The sequence below is a fragment of the Silurus aristotelis genome (genome assembly GCF_946808225.1).
Source record: "Silurus aristotelis genome assembly, chromosome: 28".
Classification (NCBI taxonomy): domain Eukaryota; kingdom Metazoa; phylum Chordata; class Actinopteri; order Siluriformes; family Siluridae; genus Silurus; species Silurus aristotelis.
The window spans coordinates 12,961,564-12,983,009 of NC_139601.1; the positions used below are offsets into that span (position 1 = coordinate 12,961,564).

The following is a 21,446-nucleotide window of genomic DNA, read 5'->3' on the forward strand; positions in this document are numbered from 1 at the left end:
TGGGAAATGCCTTTTTTGCTTAATGCTTTATATACTTATTCACATTTACAAATATTGTATTGACACTGTTGTGTCCTTTAAACTCCATTTGGTAAACAGTCTCTTCTGGAAACACTGTGGTGGGTTGGGAATACTCCCTGTCAGTAGACCGCCATGTAAAAACCTATTTCCAATCCCATTCACACCGGTTTATTTTCACCAATCTATTTACTGGTACGGTTTATGAGGTCAGAGCAAACCGGAAACCCCAAAGAAGAACCAACATGAAAAAGTAGACAAGGAGAAAATTAACCTGCTTTTTGACAGAAATGTCAGTGTACAGTGGACTTGTTTTTTACAATATTGTCAAATGTTTAAGTTAAATTTCTGTGGATTGACGAGAGTATGTGAGAATATACTGAGCAATTGTCATGCATTGTTCGAGAGAGCTTAGAAAGGGCAGATAGATACAAGTATGCAACAAGCAATCACCCAAAGTAATAAAACTCAATTATTAAGAGGTTGGCAATGAATTCTGTTATTCATTATCTGAAATTTGATAGACTTACCTGATAAATATCACTAATATTATAAAGTGGGTCATAAATCTTATATTTACAAAAAAACCTGAACCAGCATATATTGATTGACATGCTTTTAGTTACAACTGTTGTTTCAAGGACATTAAGGAAACTTAGTCATTTTAAAAAATATAGTTTCTTTGGCAGTGTGCTAATTACCAGCGATACCATGTCATTATCTCTCTGCATCTTAGAGAGCGCTCATCTCTATGTACTAGCCTGTTGATGAGTGTTGATCTGGATGACACTAAAAGAGATCTCAGACTGCATCAGTCGCTGATCACAACTCTAATACCGGCATAATCCTCCCGACTTTACTGTTCCACAAGTTTCCTATCTTCTATGCTAGCACCTACCCTGGCATGTAGGTGGTAGAAACTGTTGATTAGCATGAAACATTTGATCTAATGAAGGTCTGATTCACGGTCCCTCACGGAGAAGAAATTAATCCTCATTAATATTAATAAATAAGCCGACTAACCGTAGAGAGGGCGAGATATCCTGCAGGGTATCATAAAAAAAATTTGTAAATTACAGAGATGCCATGATTCGAGATTCATGACCTGTGTTTAATTAAAAAGACTCACAGCAAGTTGATGGCTTGCAAGTACTTATAAATACAGAAAACAACAAGCACTACGGCATTTTTTTTCCCGCTCCACCTTTTTTTTTTCTTCCATTTAATAAGAGTTAAGTTCGGCTGAGTTAATATTCCCGACTTGAAAGCTTGTATTAAAGTGCTTTTCATTCTGCCACTGTGCCTGCACCCTTGCCTCAAAGAAGTAAGAAGGACATTCAAGTTATGACATTAATTGCAAATGTTACATTGTCAGTGAAGGCAAAAGTGTAGAGGAGAAATGCAACTTATCTCCAAAAGTAAGGGATTTCTTTAAATGCTTTTGTTCAACTTAATTTACCAATTATAGCTCAAACTCTTTGGAGTTTTTCTTGTTCAAACAAGCGAAGTGAATAAAAATAGATTTTATGTGGTGCTCTTTGGAAACTCTGAATTCTGTAAGCCAGATTTGTACAAAAATGTAAAAGAAGACATTTTTATTTAAAGATATACAAAGCTAAAAACGTACGAGGAAAGATCAAGAAAAGGTGAAAATAAATGTTGTCGGAAGGATCAGGAGCAGCAGCTTTCAGCCTGTAGGGCAGGGATGTCAAATTTATATTCTGAACCAGGCCACGTCAGCATTTCTTTTGTGGGCTCTTGAAGGGCCATAAACCAAGGCGATTCTTTTTTAACATGTATTATTATCTATGCTATTAATTAACACCAATAGCCCAGGCACTGAAAGGATAATATATCAGAAAGTTTTTAGGGAGCATAGGCTGTTGAACTGTATGCATTATTAGGCCTAGCTGATTAGATTTTCTGAGGTGATGAGAATGATGTTTTCACTATAGCCTCTACACAACTAATGGGCAACTAACCACACACCCATTTAAAAGTACACAATTGTATAGGATGTCTTTTGAAAATGGTGCCTCATTTTTGGCACATGTACTTTTACATCACAGTGAAATTTTTTCTTGAGGAAACTGGGTTCAGCGCTCGCCTTGATGTCCAACAGCAAAGTGAAAGCTAAGAAGAGCACATTGGTATGGTTGTCAGATGTCCCCCTTCATAAATTATTTGTTTAGCTTATTTATTTACAATCGCACAACTGCTACACTGTTTCAGATCACTGAACACCTTTCTCAGCATCTCTTTACCGTTGGCCAATGTTCTAAATGGCACAAAATCTAATATTTAGCAAAGCGCTGCTGGGAGTTAGTGTACAACAGTAAATAATCTATAAAAAGATCTTTCCCTCACAACCCTAAATAAAGCCGGAGCCCTTTCTGCCGACTTGAGCATAAGGTAGACAGAGAGAAGAAACAGGAGAATGAGGAAATGCTCCCCTATTTCCCCAGTGAGGGTGAATCTAAGGAATTGTTTTCAACGCTGAAAGACTGCAAAATGAGGGAGGGTAAGTTCACAGTAAATAATTTGCTCTACAATATACAATGATGTGGCTCAATGCTTGAATCTGGTGTAATGCATTTTCTAGAACAGCAGCACTGAGACTTGGCAAATGCTCCATATAATTAAAGACTAGTGATAAACTGATTCAAAACAGGGTATTTAACAAAGACATTTGTATAGTGGTGCTTTTGTATTAGGATAGGTTTATGTAACATTTATGGAAGGAGTCTCCAGTGTTAGAAGCTGGTGAGGGATCAGCTGTTTATAGTGATAGATTGTTCAAATAATGTAGCGCTTTACGTTGTGAAAAACTTATTATTACTATTACTTATTATGTCTTATTCCAAAATTGCTTGAATTTATTCATTTGCTAAAATTCCCCATAATGACAAAGTGGAAGAAGTTTGTTTGAAATCTTTGCAAATTTAGCAAGTGTTAACTGTGGGACCTTGCAAATCATGTCCAATCAACCGAATTTACCACACACACACACACACACACACACACACACACACACAAAAGATTTGCTTGAGGTTCTATATGAAGTCATGGGGTTCTGTACTTGGCAAATAGAACCTTTTAACAAAAAAAATGGTTCTATGTAGAACCATTGGAGAGCAATGTTTAATGACTGAAGTGTAACAGTAATTATAGGCCTACAAAACATATTTACAAAGCTTTTTAAATCAAGACCCAGGGAACTACTGTTGTAGTCAAAAACAAGAGTCTCCAGTCAACAAATATTATATTTCCTTATACATTACAGTTTGCCTTTTTGACAAATAATTTTGTGAAATAAACTAAACAGGTGTTTTCTTTATTTTGCACCCTACCATATTGTGATGGTTTAATTTAACCCAAAGGGTGCATTAAAAACAAATAATCATAAAAATTCCTCTGGTGGCGCTTATGTGTTGCTTCATCCTTGGATATCTATTGGTGGATTGGCGAAGAACCTTGAAGAACCCACATTTTTCAAACTGAGGAGCTATTTCTTCCCGTTCATACTCTCAGGTAAGTTTTACATTTTTTAAATCATATTACTTAAATATTTAGTAACATCAGTTAATATATTTATTTGTTAGAAAAGCCCTTGTGTTAAATTGTTAATTATATTGTCTGTAACAATATGACAGATGTGTTATAAGGAGACGAGCTTCAAAACAGAAGCGTGAATTTTATTTTCAATGAAGCACGCTCGATGTTCGTAAACGGAAAATTGACGATAGGTGCCGATTCAAATAAAAGCGAACCGGGTGGAAGGCGGAGGGTTTCACAAATTCTTAATAGTTTGCGGAGTTTGAGTATTTTTCCCAGGCCTATGTTAACAGGTGTAGAAGTTCTTAACTTTGTTGACTCTGAGGGACTTAGTCAACAACAAAAGGCACGTTCAGTTCAATTAATTTTATATCGAAGGCAGATTAAATTTGTCTTAACATAAAACACGTTGAATATTATTTCAAAATTGCAAATTGTCAAAGAGAACCACTGAATATAATGACGTATAATGATTCTGTTTCTTCACAGGAAGTATTTGGTTTAGTTTTCTTATCAGTTTTTTAGTTTGATGTTTCAATCTTAAATATTTTATTCTGTGACTTCGATTCATGATGTCATACTGCACAAAACTGTCTCTCTACCTCAGATTGTGTTGGACCTGGAATTAATCTGTGAGGATGAGACAAGTTTCCGGGAACACCTTAATGCCATCACCCTGGAGGTGCGTAAAAGCAACTCTAGTTACAATGAGGTCAAAAACCAGATGAAGCACACTATTTTCCAAAGAGTACAGATTATGGCGAGGCCTGCGGCTTAATGTAATGGAGCAGTTTCCTTTTTTTGGAGTACCACAGTTTGTCAGTAAACACTTTACATTTTGTGAAAGGCAGATGAGAAAAATGTGTTTATATTTTATTTCTGTGAAATCCTATAGTTCATTTGGTAAAGCCTATCCTGATATCCTAGGGAACACATGGTGTAAAGGTACAAAGGGTGTAATTTAAATATATGCACCTGAAATAAACAAATGTTTTTGTTTTTTATTATGCTGCATGAAATGACAATGAGGTTTGGAACTTCCTTGGCAAAGAACATGGAAACCAATCTTCAAGTGGAATGGCCCCAAACATCATTAGGAGTGCAAAAGAAGGAAGTCAGAAGAAACTCTACACCAGTGGAGAAAGCGGAGAACCACTGTAGGTAACTACACGATATATTTATTCCCATCACACCTTTCCATGCCTAGTGTAAGGTTAGTGTAAAGTTTGCATTCTCAATGTTAAAGTTGTAGCACCTATAAATCAGTGGGGCCTTCAGTGGAGACTTACCTGTCTTAATCCACCTTTTAATACCACCACAATCACGTCGCAATTATAGAAACCATTAATACTATACAAAAATGCAATATAACAAGGTGTGGCATTAAAGAGAGAGAGGCATTTCGCATATTGATGGTGAAAACCATGTTTAGCAAAGCAAGAAACCCAGTTAGGACTCCAAACCTCTACACTACAACCATGTCACCTACATCATCTAGAGCAGTTCAGAATCAATATGTGTCTAATATCATGACAAAAACATAAAACATTTAAATGAAATACATCATACTCACAAGAGATGCATACTCATAATGCATACTTATATAATTTGCAAAGCTTCTCAGAGGCTGTAAGCCAGTGGTACCGCTCGTAGGCACTGGTGTGGAAGTGGCAAACAAACCCTTTCCCGGGCTGAGACAAGCTAGCTAGCTTTGGGGTTAGCCGACCTCCCATCACAATGTCTAGCTTTTCTGGAAAAGTCTGCCTTTAAAATTTATTTTTAAGTATGTCCAAAATCAAATAAATTTCTCTTCCTCCATCAGCCATTGTGGGCTTAAAAAAAGTCTAATTCAGATGTATTCATGTGTGCAGAGCGCTACAGACGTGTTTTGCTAGTCGAACATGGCTGTAACAGTTTTGCTCTGACCAACCAATCAGAGGACGGAAAAATGCTGATGTTATTGTGGCTGACGTTACACTGGCCCTGTGAGGCGAATTTGAAATCTGATTGGTTAAAGAAACAGTCCTATTGCTAATATAGTTAAAGTTACATCGGCCAGCACTACTGATTCTGAAGGCCCTGGGCAGATTAGATTGACATGGCTTAAATCTGATTGCACAAAAAATCTGACAGCCACATACAAGTACTGGAAGCAGAGCAGCCAAGAGAAACGCTCTGAAATGAAGAGAATAGACTGTGGGGAATAAATTAATACAATTTCATGGAACAATTTTTTTTAATTTAGCTTATAGATGTAGGTCAGTGCTTCTGATAGTGTTTAGGCCAGCAGAGAAGACCTTGCTGGCCCTGATGGCCCTCCACTGCTATAAATTGTATTAGTAAAAAACATGTAATAAAATAATTTTAGTATTAAAATAATTTTTTTATAAAAGGGATAGTTTAACCAAAAAATTCAAATTCTGTCAATACTTACTCACCTCTAATCTGTATGAATTTCTTTTTCAGAACACAAAAGAAGATATTTTGAAGAAGGATGGTGTCTGAACCTCGGCATAGTCCTTGACCTGCACTGGTTTTGTGTCCATGCAATATAAATTAATGGAGACCAGCATTGCTCGGTTACCAACATTCTTCAAAATGCTGTTTGAAATGACCAAAGAGTGAGTGCATGATGACAGACTTTTCATTTAAGGGTAAACTAACTGATTTCTTTACCTAATCTACAGTAATTTGTATCTGTTTTTAGGTCTTGTTAGGAATGCTGAACTCATTTTATTGCTAGCACTATTTAAAGAAAATGCCAGCATCCTCTACTATGTAGATAGGGTAAGTATAGAGTCTTCTTTAGTTTCATTAACATTTGAGGCAACTGACTTGAATTAAAGGAACTGTTAATTATGGGGTAGTTTTAAGTCTATTTGATGATTTCTGTTAATTGGTGAAAAGCACTCAAAGGTGAAAAGATTTTTTTTACAGCAACCCAAAGGTCCAACACGAACCATAGTGTTCAACAGCTCTCCTGATCCCCTTAAGGCTGAAATTATAATCGACAAAGTGAACATTATAAGAGAGGCAGACATTGACATGACACAGGCTGTGGAATGCCTGTCTGCAGTCTATTTTCTTTTCAATGTGCAATACCCAGTTGACATTGGGCACACAACAACTTTTATTCAAAAATATTTACTTGAACATAGATGTCGCCATGACACAAGAACAACAATACCTGTATTAAAAATGCTCAGTCAGCTTGTGTAAATTGTTTCGTTATTTAATACATTTTAATTGTTAATACATTGTTTTTATCTGCAATGTGATTTGTTTTTCCTCATTTTAGAGATACATGTAAACGTTAAGTACGGTATATGTACAGACAGTGCATAAACAAGCTCGTGTATGTTAATAAAAATTCAAAATGAATTTAAAATGAGATAAATAAATTAGAATTTTTTGGATTGGTTATATTTTCTTATTTAATAATAAATACTGTAACTCTTTAAATAATAAAGAACCCTTACATGGTTTTTATTTTTTATTTTTAATAAGAATTCAAACAAACGTCTTTCACGTCATTATGGGGTACTGTTTGTAGAATTTCGAAGAAAATTATAAATGTAATAGATTTTGGAATTTGGCTGTAACATAATAAAATGTGCTCTGTATACGTTACAGTATTATAATCTGACCAAAAATCTTTTTTTGAGAGTTTAAAATGGCAATCATTGGGGGAAAACTGCTGTCATATATGAAATAAAACACTCCAGGATTTACTCCAGAAGCTTTACCTCACACTGCGTAAAAAAGAAACCCATTGTGAATAGCTCTAAAAAATACAAAATAAATCTAAATTAGGGCTGTCAAAAATGTACATTAATAAAGCGTTAATGCAAATTAATTTTAACGGCACTAATTTTAATAATGCAGCACGCATTTCTGTTTGACCATGTGTATTAAAAATATTTAATTAAAACCACACACATTTATTCACATCATTTCTTGACTTAGATATAAAAAAAAGAATAAACAAACTGACCGGAAAATAATTTTTAATCACTAACATTTGTATTTCTGATGCGCCAAGACTCAAATCAAGCACCAGAATCTTTCAATTAAACCTGACTGTGTGAAAACAGCAAAAAATCCGTTTAGTGTCCTGATGATTTATGTAATTTGAAAACGCTTTATGTTTGATGTTGAGGATGGTTTAACTCAGGGGTCTCCAATCTTTTCCAGAAAGGGCCAGTGTGGGTGCAGGTTTTTATTCCAACCAAGCAAGTCCACACCAAATTCTACCTGTTCAAACCTAATGATCTTCCTTTTCAATGACTATCAGGTGTGACCATTGATTGGTTGTAATGAAAACCTGCACCCACACTGGCCCTTTCTGGAAAAGATTGGAGACCCCTGGTTTAACTAATAATAAACATACATTTGCATAAAGCATCCAAATTTGTTCATGGGGTTGATTCGAGTATTAAAAACGTAAAAAAGTGTCAATTTAAGGTACATTTGGATCAGATAAAAATGTGCGATTGATTTGCAAATAATCACGAGTTAACTCGTGACAATCATGCAATTAATCACGATTAACTATTTGAATCGATTGACAGCCCTAAAATATATATCCATATATCTTGCAGGTGAACTTGACCCACCAGAAGACAACTCAATTGACTGAAGATTGTTCCGGTTTCTTCTCGAAATACTTGCAAATTGATCTGCGGTCATTAAAACACAGCTCTTTCAAGCTGGGAAATACAACTGGAAAAAGGATGCATTTATGCGAGTGGCTTTAATACAGACACTGTTGGTTACAGCATGAACTTCTCATCTTATCCCTCCATAGATTGAGTCAGTGCCAGAAAAGCAGCGAATCTATTTCCCACCTGCACTCTCCAAAGGGCATGAGAGACACCGATAATACGATTGAATCAATAAAAGCTCATCTCACAGACACCTCTTAGTGGTCCAGCTCACACAAACCCTGTTGTTAGGTAGGTATTTTTAGCAGAATGCTTTACTGGACTTGGGCCATGTTAGTGTGTCCACGGCACTCGGCATGCCTGCTGCCAATTTTTTCAAAGAGTGACGAACAGGGCCTCAATTCCACCACACTGATTATAATCCACAAAATGTGACTCAAGACTCTTGCAGATCGCAGGTTTATATTTAATACTCATAATTCTATTAGTAATTGTTTCTACAGTGACAGCTTATTAACCTGGCAGACCCATAAATGGATTAGATTTTATTGTTATATTAAATATTAAAAATATGATGCTTTAAATAAGATGTTTATTTTTACATTTTTTTTGGAAAGGAATCTCCAGTGTACAACAGTTCCTTTAAATTTTTGGGCAAGCCTTCAGGATATACACTTTGTAAGAGCGCAAGGGTATAATAATTGTTTATAGCTATTATAAAAAATGAATGCAAACAATGACAAATGTATTTCGTGTACGTATTTTTTAACTGCAGATGAACAAAAAGTACCACCAGTAATTTCTTTAATAAATGCTAATTTACAAATTATAAAAATTGATTACATTTTTTTTAAATAAGATGTGCTGTTATTTAAGACTTCTGGTTACTTAAATAACAGACAATAAACTTTGCATATGGCTCACTGATTATCCACAATATTTCATGATCCACAAAATGCATTACCGCTCATTACTATTCTTGAGACCTTCCATAGACACAGAACGCTTCTCAAAAAATGTTTCTTCATGAATCGTCCATGCTCATCGGAGACCTTGGTTCAAATGAGTCTGCCAGTCATATCGGCCCAATCAATTCCCACAACTCCGTCTGACTCGAATCAATCAATTCTCAATTAACGTAGTGCTCAAAGACAAGCGATCAATTGGGTTCCACTTGATGAATAATAAACACATGGTTAATGAGGTTTATTACTCAGAGCCCCCTGCCACAACCAGTCTACACAGTCTTCCCTCTATGCTTTAGCCTAATGGCCGAGCGCCAGGAGAAAGATCTCATTCCCAATGAACACCAGTGGAAGGGTTAAAGAGAGAGGAGTGAAGCAAAACCTTGTCATTGCTTAACAAGTGGATGAAATGATGTGAAATTAATAACGCCTATTAGGCTGAATGTAAAAAAAATGTAGAATGTAGAATTATTCTACATTGTTAGAACAGAGGGTGTCGTGTAATATATTGAAGAGGGTGGTCAAAAAATGGGCAAATGATAAACTTTTGAAAAGTTAGTGGTTGTAGTTTCTCTGGTAGAACCCTTTAATTTGAGTCAACCTGTCATGTTGAGTCTTACTCTTCAACTCAAATCAACAATTCATGTTGAGTATTGCCCGTCATGTTGAGTATTATACTTCATGTTAGGTCTTACACTTCATGTTGAGTCAAGTCAAGTCAAGTCAAGTCGGCTTTTACCCATACACAGTGCAGTACACAGTGAAACGAAATAACATCACAAAGTGCGCATGTGCTACATTTAGTGCAACAAAAAAAACCCCAGACAATATGAGACAAGGAGACAGTAGACACAGTCTTACCCTTCATGTTGAGTACTACGCTTAATATCAGGTCTTACCCTTCATGCCAAGTCTTACCCTTCAAATCAAAGCTCTACATGGCTAGTCTTACCCTCTATGTCAAGTCTTACCCTTCAAATCAGCTCTTCATGTCAAGTCTTACTCTTCATGTGGAGTCTTACCCTTCAGTTCAACCCTTCATGCCAAGTCTTACCCATCAATTTGAGTCAACTCTTCATGTTGTGTTATACTGGTAAGGATTTTCCTTTCCTAAAATATACCATTTTGCAAAAGTGATGATTCTTTTTCAAAGTGGAAATCATTTATTGCGTTGTTTGCTTTACATAAAGGCATAGAGGATATAAAAAGTCTTGCAGCCCATTACCTGTATCTGTACCCATTTACCCATCAACACAATAGCTTGCTTTTTTGTACAATAGTCTGGTGTAATATCTACATCCTACACATTTCTTCACTGTGATTGTATTTACTACAAATTTTATATTGGCAGTCTTGCCAACCATTACACATTTTGCGGAGGAGCACACTAGCATAAGTCATCACTTACCAATATGCCCAAAGAGAAGTCCTTTCCTTTCTTATAAATGACAAATAAGCTAATTAGTGTGAAAATATGAATGATTTGCACAGATGTTTTTGAAGTCCCCAGTTGGGAAATGTTTTCTTTGTCCATAATCCTGACAGATTTTGTGTCTAAGGCTTAACTTAGACTTTTGAGTAGTTTTCTTGGGTCACCCTTTTTGTGTGTCTCAGTCACTGAATTTCACTTGAAGGTTGATGTACTGTAAGTGCATGAGTCACTGACCTGCTTTTACTTTTAAAGGTGTCAGCGTCTATTAAGTAATAGTAATAATATAATATTTAGACGATGCATATGTTTCCCACTGTTGACATTTGTGTGGTTTATATAATTGAAGTTTAAGTAAAAAATGTACTAGCTGGGAAAATTGCTGGTTATATTTCCAGACTTTTTCTTTAGAAAAGTCCTCTTTGCTCTGTGTAATTTACTTACAGTAAGCTTATTTCAATTTAATGCAGATGAGGAAATTGTTGTCATGCTTTAACATGTAAATTTAACTGAGCTGTTTTTCAGTGTACATTCTATTTCACTAAACTATCATTTGTTAGAGATGCGAACCACTCAAGTGGAAAATGATAAATGGATCTGTAAACTGTTTGAATGGTAATGATAATTAGCAAGTGATTCAATTTACTGGGTGCCCATTATTATTATTATTATTATTATTATTATTATTATTATTATTATTATTATTATTATTATTATTATTATTATTATTATTATTATTATTATTATTATTATTATTATTATTATTATTATTATTATTATTATTATTATTATTATTATTATTATTATCCCTCTCTCATAAGCTCTATTGTTCAACACTAAACAACGTTACTAGTGCAAATGTGGACCACATGACCAATTTATACAAGACTTGTTTTTAAAGGTGATGTTATGATTTATTTTGCTGCTTAAAATTATTTGACCACTTAATTATCCACCATGCAGCGAAGTTTCCAGCTGCACAGCTGGTTATGTTATTACACTTCACCATGCTTTTTAAAGCCTGAAATGGTGTGCAAGCTGCACTGTTTTTCAAGGCAAATGGTTCATGGATTGATGGATTTAATAATTTATTTGTTTATTATTTATTTGTTTAATGGTTATGGTACATTGAGTGCACTAGTGCAAAGCATTCTGGCTTGTTAGTATGTTGTTTTATGCCTGGACATTTTACCTTCATATTTGTAGTAAAATCTGCTCTGCAATAAATATAAAAACTGGTGGGTGGGATGGTGGGTTGTGATTTTTACCAATGTACCATTTAATTTAAAACAAATAATAATAATTCCAGACTCCATGGGAATGCCACTAGGAGTACTGGTGGTTCTCTGGTCTCCACCATAAGAACCCAATGGCCTTTGGGTGGAGGCAAGCTGAAACTGGTCTCACTCTCATCATTATTCTCATATCATTAAGATCTAACTTGCATTTTAACCTCGTAATTCATGTTTCACTTTTTGAGCTTGTAGGGAATGTAGCCAACATTTTATATTACCAGCATTATTGTGTATAAAAATAGATTCAGTAGACCTGGGAGAAAGGTTAATTTGATCATGTTGCTAATGATGATGCTAATCTGTAACAGGTGCTAATCCATATTGTTGGAAGTGGATGGAAGTGATAAGAAAATTGTTAAGAAACTCAAAGGAAACAAATTCCCAAATAGAAGATAAACACTGTAGTGTATTACTTTCAAGAGTTGCTTTGCATAAATGATTCCTATTTATTCAGCTAAAACACTTGCATTGTTAATGAAGCTTTTATTAAAGTTGTGTGTAAATATTTGCATTCGACCAGGTGAAGTAAAACGAAAATTGCTGGATTTACAGAAGAAACTGATTTTTTTAGTAGTATGTTAAAAAACACCAATCACCATATATGAATATGAAACATATGAAACATATGTACTTTATTTCCTGACCTAGTGACTTAGCATGAGGATGTGTTTTGGAACAAGGTCATGTGACAGGAGCTGATTTCTAATGTAATCCAGTGCTTATCAATGGCAGAACCATTGACAATCGAAACCTCAAAAAGCATTTCAGTAAGTCACCCTGGATAAGAGCTTCTGCAGTAAACATAGCAAATAAGCGATTTAAATTCGACAGCATATTGGAGATATAAAATGTTAAGAAGTGTAGGAATCTAAACACATTTTATGATTAGAAGTTGATCAAGTTGAGGTTTAAATTAGTACAGTTTCTTATGCATACTTACACAAATGCACATTTAGGAGCACTAGAGGGATGAGAACGCTTTATTTTGCATAAGAATTTTAGGGGATTTTTTTAGGAATACAACATTTCTTGCGCTAGAACAAATGGTTCACCCATAAATCAGTTCGGATCAACATGATACATGAGGTCCACTGAATTTGGACTGACCGTAAATGACGGATTTTCTAGAGCAAAGGTTTCTGCTTCAGTTATTATTGTATCACTCTGTTGTCTACAATTAGAATAAAAGATCAGCTTCAGTGATAATTAGTTTTTTAATATCACCATTCTTCCCCACTGAGAATGTACCACTGGATTGTATTTACTGAAGACTAAGCAGGCCTGAAATCCTAAATCAATATCAGAATTCATCAGAAAATAATGTCTTTGCCAGCCAAACTTTGATACTGTATAGCAGCAAAGAATTGCCTATCAGAAGACACCAAATCTTTTTTCACATAGTCACGAAGCTCATTTCGTCCGACTGCTTCATGTGGATGATAACTCTCTGGTGTTTCTCGCATGGAAAGCTGATTGCTCAGGGGATGTGCCGCCATTCATTTTTCACAAGTGCTGTCTGTAGCTCAACGTATCATTTCTAAGCTCCTTTCCTGGCGCCTCAACAAACATGTTAAAGCGGCTGCTGGCAGGGGCTTCAAAACGCTGCCAAACATCATCACTTCTTCGGTTCCAGTACAGTCCCGATGCAACCATTTCCCCCTGTTAGTATATTTATCTAGGCTGGTGGTCTCATTATGGAGAGTATAAGCTAGGCCTACACTTTGCGTTTAAGCACTGCCAGAGTTCCTTCCCTCACACGCTTCCAGAGGCGCATGAGTCCCAGGCATTCTTTAACCATGCCAAGAAATGAAAGAGAGGAGATGAATAAGAAAGAAAGACAGATGATGTGTAGTTCTTCCCCAGTGGCAGATACAAAGGAGACAGGGCTGTATTATGAAAAGTTAAAAATAAAATATGGGGAAGATGAAGAGTATGTTCATAGAGAATCAGTGACAGAGACTAACACTGAGAAAATGTGAATTAATCAGGAACGGCCTTGTCCCTTCAACAATCAATTATCAATGATGGTGTTGTAGTGCAATGGGAAATGGAAACAAGTGATAAAGATACAGTAGAAGAGATACAGTAGAAGAGGACTATATGGACAAAAAAAATTGGGACCCCTGAATTTTCCAGCTATATGTGCTTCCTTGCCAAACTGTACACAATTGTGTAGTAGGTCTTTGGATGTCATGGCATTACATTTTCTCATTACTTGATCAAGGAGACCCAAAACTCTTTCGGCATGACAGTGTTCCTCTGAACAAAGTGAGCTCCATGAGGATAGTGTCTACCTGGGTTGAAGTTCTTGGGAAGATCTTAAATGGCCTGCTTTAGAGCTCTGACCTGAACCCTAATGAACACTTTTGAGATGAATGCTGACTGCATCCCAGGCCTTCTCACACTACATCAGTACCTGTCCTTACTAACATCATTGTGGCTGAATGAGAACAAAATCTCCAAAAACCACAATTCAAAATCTAGTGAAAAAGCTTCCCAGACTAGTGGAGACTATTATAACAGCAAGTCGGGACAAATAGAATGCTTGAAAAGCACATATGAATTTTGTGGTCAGGTGTCCACAAACCTTTGTCCAAATAGTACATGTATGTTGGAATGGATTTAAATTCAATCTTGTCAGGATAGATATTTAGCATGCTAGCACTTTTGTAGGAATACCTTCTAAATATCAACAATGATTTTGCGTTTGGAGAATCGAGCCCAAATACGCAGTGACATGAATTTCTAAGTACACTTGATAATTATTCTATCCAAGCTTGACTACTCGGGTTCTTGTAAACACCCACTTTCATTATTTATATCTGAATTGCCTGGTGTGCGTGCATTGCAAGAATAGAAAACGTATCTGAAACGTTGAATTGAATTAATGGGTGTATTTCCATCGGTGTCGTATTTACAAAGGAAGATGAACCCTAGTTCTTGATCAGAACATGAAAGAGTGTATAAATGCAGCATATGGGGAATATAATGTGAATGCAGTTATTCCTGTGCTTAATTAAAAGTGCAAATCTGCTTTAATAAGACACTAATTAGAGTAACAACTTTTACAGAGTACTCTTTTTACATTTCTACTTGAGTAAGTTCGAACAGTACAAAGTACAAAAGTAGTTGCTTTTGACTGGACATAAGTAGAAAAAAAAGGACTGCTCTCTGGTAACTATATACAGTGTCTGCCTCTACAAATATTAGTGTTCTTGGTATATATGTGCAGAGAAAGCTGTGAAAAATGTGTTTTTGTTTAACCTTTTGATCATTAAATTCACTAAAATATATCATGTATTTCAAACAATGTACACACACACACACACACACACACACACACACACACACACACACATAAAAGTGTGTGTGTGTGTGTGTGTGTGTGTGTGTGTGTGTGTGTGTGTGTGTGTGTGTACTGTATATATACATGTAATATGCAATTGTGTGTGTGTGTGTGTGTGTGTGTGTGTGTGTGTGTGTGTGTGTGTGTGTGTGTGTGTGTGTGCGTGTGTGTGTGTGTACTGTATATATACATGTAATATGCAATTGTGTGTGTGTGTGTGTCTGTGTGTGTGTGTGTGTGTGTGTGTGTGTGTGTGTGTGTGTGTGTGTACTGTATATATACATGTTATATGCAGTACACACACACACACACACACACACACACACACACACACACACACACACACACACACACACAGACACACACACACACACACACACACACATATATATACATGTATATATGTATATATACAATTGCATATAACATGTATATATACATGTTTATAACATGTATATTTACATGTTATATGCAATTGTGTGTGTGTGTGTGTGTGTCAACACATTGTTGCATCAACACATTATTTTACAAAACATTCAAATTGAATAATTTTTTTTTAACAGGATTAGCAGAAATTTTAATTAGTTTACAGCCACATCAGTGACAGTATTTACTATACCGTGATCAAACTGAAAATGTTTGATTCATGTTAGTTTTGCTTTGGCACAAAATTTACAAAAAGTATTAAAGCATAGCATTTATTGTATTTGAAGATGATGTTTAGTTTAAAAGGCAGAAAGCCTACCATGGTCAAGGTTTAAAATTAGCTGGATTAGCATTGTAAAAATCTCAAGATCCACAGACTATGTTAAAATTTGGGTCATGGCACCAATCTGTTAAAATGTCTGCTTTTTCACCAACACAAGTAGAACTTTAGAAAGACTATACCAGTCTATATTACAGATGAACAATGCTACTTCATGTATACAAAAGAAGGAAGGGGGGGGGAGGGAGAAGAAAAGAGATTAAAAGGAATGAGTCAGGGGAGTTCTGTCATTTTCTGACCTTCGTGTGTTTTATCACGGAGGCACGTCATAAGGTGCGAAATGAGAAATGCAGCATCTTCAGACACAAACTAGGCATCAACCTAGATATGGCTAGATATTATTATTATACACGTATAGTGAGATGCACACTATATACACTGAATACAAATCCATTTGCAGAGAGATTAGAGATTTTTTTAAAGAGAATTTTCCTATTTTTTCCCATGTTGTTTCAACAATTTGAGGCTCGTTCTGTGACGACTAAAAGCATACCAATTTGCAGCAATGCCAAGAGACTGTAAGAGTAACAAAACAAATTTTGCAGTATGTTCATATCAAAGGGGAAATTACGGTCATTATGAGATGATGGTTAAAAGCTGTTCGTAGCCTCTACTGATTAATCCATGGGAGGTTTTAAGCAGAAATACCGATACCTCTACAACATTTACTAATGTGAAGATACAAAGTTGTTAAACTTTGTCTTGCTTTCATAAACAGAACACACTCCAAAAGAGCACTTTTTAAAAAACTTGTTGATTTTACAAAAATGCGGTGAGTTTCCTACTGGGAATTATGATTTGGACGACCATGTGGATGCTTTGATGTAGTCATAATTGTAGTAATTCTATAATGAATCGGTGTGCACACGTTCTCGAATACTGGCTTTAACATGGCAATAATTATATACATATAAAACAATATATAAAATATAATATCAATCAAATAGCTAGTGTTTTTAGGCTTGCCGTTGGAGCCAGTGGGACCCTGATTGAAACAAACCGTTACTGAAGTGAAAGGAAGATGAAAGTATTTTTATTTCTCATTACACAAACCATAGCAACACGTTCAAACACTCTTAGCCTTGCATATAATTACTGATTACCAACAACTATTGGTGCGCACTAGATAATAAATAGCAGTGAAGTACAAGACCACTTTAAATATGAGACCATACTTACAGCATAATTCGCCATCTCTCAATTAGAGGACTGAGTGAGTGAAAAGACATGCCAAGTAAATGATTTTTCAAGTGCACCAAATAGAGTATAGACTGTTTAAAAAACTCATTATGTGAAGGTATGTTATGTATTTCTGCACTGCGGAACACACAGCATTTAAAATCAGTACTTCAAATATTTTACAGATGGCACGCAAAGCAAAGGAGAAAATATTTCCCTCAATCTGGCAGCTGTACAATTCCAAAGTGTCTGAAATGCCTGAAATGAATACCGTATAAATCCTGCAGATGGTCTTCCATTACTGTACACAGTGTGTATCAGTGATTTATTTATTTATTTTAATCCTGATCACAGCTTGGACTGAGACATTTCTTTCCATGTTATGTGCTCTTTTAGATGTACTGGTTACAAACCGCACCTGTGCATTGGAATGCTTGGTAGGTTTTGGGCCAGAAAGCTTCCAGAAGCTGTGAATTGACAAGCAAGAATTCTATGGTAATATTCACAACATTTGCTTTATGTTCAGTATAGAGTGTGGAGTGTTAAACGTTCATTGATGATTTCACTTAAAAAATGCGATTCTGGGCTGCTTTGAACATTGACTTTGATTTAAAAAAAAAACAACAGCATGTGACAAACTGGTGGAGATTTTTGCACCATTCGGTTGCTCATGCTTGTCATTTAAAGCAGTCAAGCTTTGTGATGAGATATAACCATGTGATATCTTGTCAACCCTGCTGCGATAGCTGACACACACCCTGTCCATCCTTCTGTCTCTCTATTTCAGTTCTGTTTGTCCACGCTTTCCTCACTTGCACGTTTTCGTTCAGAAGAGACACTAGCTTTCTAATTAGGGCCCCCTGGCCTGGTTGCCATAGCGCCTTAGTTGCCATGGTGTCCAGGAGAACCGACAGCTAAAAGAGTGAAAAACTGCGAGTCATGACCTCAGCTTAGAGAAAAGAAAAAACAGAGCAAGAATGAAAAAAATGACTAAAAATTCACTACTCAAAGGACAATCTTTCTGTTTTACATATACTTATGCTGATGCATATTGTTCCCATGATATAACATGGGATGCTAAAAATGCTACTGCTTAAATGAAAATGAGACAAATCCTTTCCCAAAGGCATAACATTTGATAAACATCAGTACTTTCACAGCTATAAGGCTGGGTGTCTTCTGATAACAATTGTAGACATTTCCATTTATTTAAATGCCTCAGTGAGGGTGTGGAAGTTTTCACAGTGTGATAACCAAGTTTTAAAATATAATGGTTTTATTAATCAACCATTTTAAAAAACTCTGAGGCCTGCTGTGAATATTAAAAGAAAATTATTTCGGAATTCTATGCAAGAAAGCCTATTTGCATTTTCTTGTGAAGTGTGTGTGTGTGTGTGTGTATATATATATATATATATATATATATATATATATATATATATATATATATATATATATATATATATATACAGTGAGGAAAATAAGTATTTGAACACCCTGCTATTTTGCAAGATCTCGCACTTAGAAATCATGGAGGGGTCTGAAATTGTCATCGTAGGTGCATGTCCACTGTGAGAGACATAATCTAAAAAATAAAAAAATCCAGAAATCACAATATATGATTTTTAAACTATTTATTTGTATGATACAGCTGCAAATAAGTATTTGAACACCTGTCTATCAGCTAGAATTCTGACCCTCAAAGACCTGTTAGTCTGCCTTTAAAATGTCCACCTCCACTACATTTATTATCCTAAATTAGATGCACCTGTTTGAGGTCGGTAGCTGCATAAAGACACCTGTCCACCCCATACAATCAGTAAGAATCCAACTACTAACATGGCCAAGACCAAAGAGCTGTCTAAAGACACTAGAGACAAAATTGTACACCTCCACAAGGCTGGAAAGGGCTACGGGGAAATTGCCAAGCAGCTTGGTGAAAAAAGGTCCACTGTTGGAGCAATCATTAGAAAATGGAAGAAGCTAAACATGCCTGTCAATCTCCCTCGGACTGGGGCTCCATGCAAGATCTCACCTCGTGGGGTCTCAATGATCCTAAGGAAGGTGAGAAATCAGCCCAGAACTACACGGGAGGAGCTGGTCAATGACCTGAAAAGAGCTGGGACCACCATTTCCAAGGTTACTGTTGGTAATACACTAAGACGTCATGGTTTGAAATCATGTATGGCACAGAAGGTTCCCCTGCTTAAACCAGCACATGTCCAGGCACGTCTTAAGTTTGCCAATGACCATTGGATGATCCAAAGGAGTCATGGGAGAAAGCCATGTGGTCAGATGAGACCAAAATAGAACTTTTGGGTCATAATTCCACTAAACGTGTTTGGAGGAAGAAGAATGATGAGTACCATCCCAAGAACACCATCCCTACTGTGAAGCATGGGGGTGGTAGCATCATGCTTTGGGGGTATTTTTTTGCACATGGGACAGGGCGACTGCACTGTATTAAGGAGAGGATGACCGGGGCCATGTATTGCGAGATTTTGGGGAACGACCTCCTTCCCTCAGTTAGAGCATTGAAGATGGGTCGAGGCTGGGTCTTCCAACATGACAATGACCTGAAGCACACAGCCAGGATAACCAAGGAGTGGCTCTGTAAGAAGCATATCAAGGTTCTGGCATGGCCTAGCCAGTCTCCAGACCTAAACCCAATAGAGAATCTTCGGAGGGAGCTCAAACTCCGTGTTTCTCAGCGACAGGCCAGAAACCTGACTGATCTAGAGAAGATCTGTGTGGAGGAGTGGGCCAAAATCCCTCCTGCAGTGTGTGCAAACCTGGTGAAAAACTACAGGAAACGTTTGACCTCTGTAATTGCAAACAAAGGCTACTGTACCAAATATTAACATTGACTTTCTCAGGTGTTCAAATACTTATTTGCAGCTGTATCATACAAATAAATAGTTTAAAAATCATATATTGTGATTTCTGGATGTTTTTTTTAGATTATGTCTCTCACAGTGGACATGCACCTACGATGACAATTTCAGACCCCTCCATGATTTCTAAGTGGGAGAACTTGCAAAATAGCAGGGTGTTCAAATACTTATTTTCCTCACTGTATATATATATATATATATATATATATATATATATATATATATATATATATATATATATATATATATATATATATATATATATAAACAAAGCTTGACTGCAATACAATAACCTGGCTGCATCATTATGCATACCTTGTATTTGAATTGGGGCATGTGACTGTACTTAGCATGAACCATTCACAAAGAAAAACATGTTCAAAGATCATTTCCATATACATGTTTACAGTGAAGTGCTCTGATATACATGAAATAAAGTTCAGATGTTTCTGTAGGATTTGCTTGACGTCTCTTACTGTAGGTGTCATCTGACTTTTCAAGCCATGAAATGAAACATGTGGTGTGACAACAATCTTATAATATAATATCATAATATAGTAGTAAGGGGGGTTAACAAATGCAGTGTAAGGTGTATGAAGCGGATAAGCAAAGCAAAATCAGGCACAGGTCATGTGAACTGCAAAGAAGGGTGCCAGGACAAAACAAGAGCAAAAATGTAAAACGAGAACAGGATTAAAAGCAGGGAATTGCATGTGTAACAGTGTTTACTCTGTAAAGTAACGCTTTACAGAGTTCAAACGGTCATGAGAACAGCTAAGAGCATTCGGGTCACGTGAAGAGCAACAACCAATTGCAAGTGAGGGGTTAAGGGGTTTCTAAAAGAAGCCATAAACCATTTGGCAAAATGTATAATTGTCAAATTAGACCAGGGTAAAAATTGTTAGGTATAATTCTAAAAAACATAGTAGGTGAAGCATGATGGTGGTAGCATCACGCTATGGGGCTGCTTCTTTTTAAATGGAAATGTTGTTATAGTCGAGATAGGGGAAAACCATGGGCAGCTTCGGTAATCATCTTTTTTTGCTTAAAAATGGCAGGCCTCTCTTAGACAGCCGAATATGAAAAAAGATTTCACCTTTCTGTGCGATAATGACCCAAAGCACAAACCAATGTGTCATCAAAAGAATGGTTTCAGAGGAAGAAGATCAAAGAAGTCCAGTTAGAGAATGGATATAAATCCTTTCAAATCCTTGAAGAGGACTGTACACAGGAGAATTCCTTGCAGTTTAATAGATTTTTCTTTTTTTGCAAAGAGCAACGGAATATTATTGTGAAATCACGATGTGCCAAGTTGGTAGACTCTTACTTAAAAAA

General features: G+C 36.1%; 1 protein-coding gene across 1 annotated transcript in view; it reads left to right on the forward strand.

The window, feature by feature from the left end:
* Positions 1-21,446, forward strand: part of asic1b (acid-sensing (proton-gated) ion channel 1b) — a 348,288-nt gene that overhangs the window by 56,828 nt on the left and 270,014 nt on the right. The gene's annotated exons all lie outside the window — the stretch shown is intronic.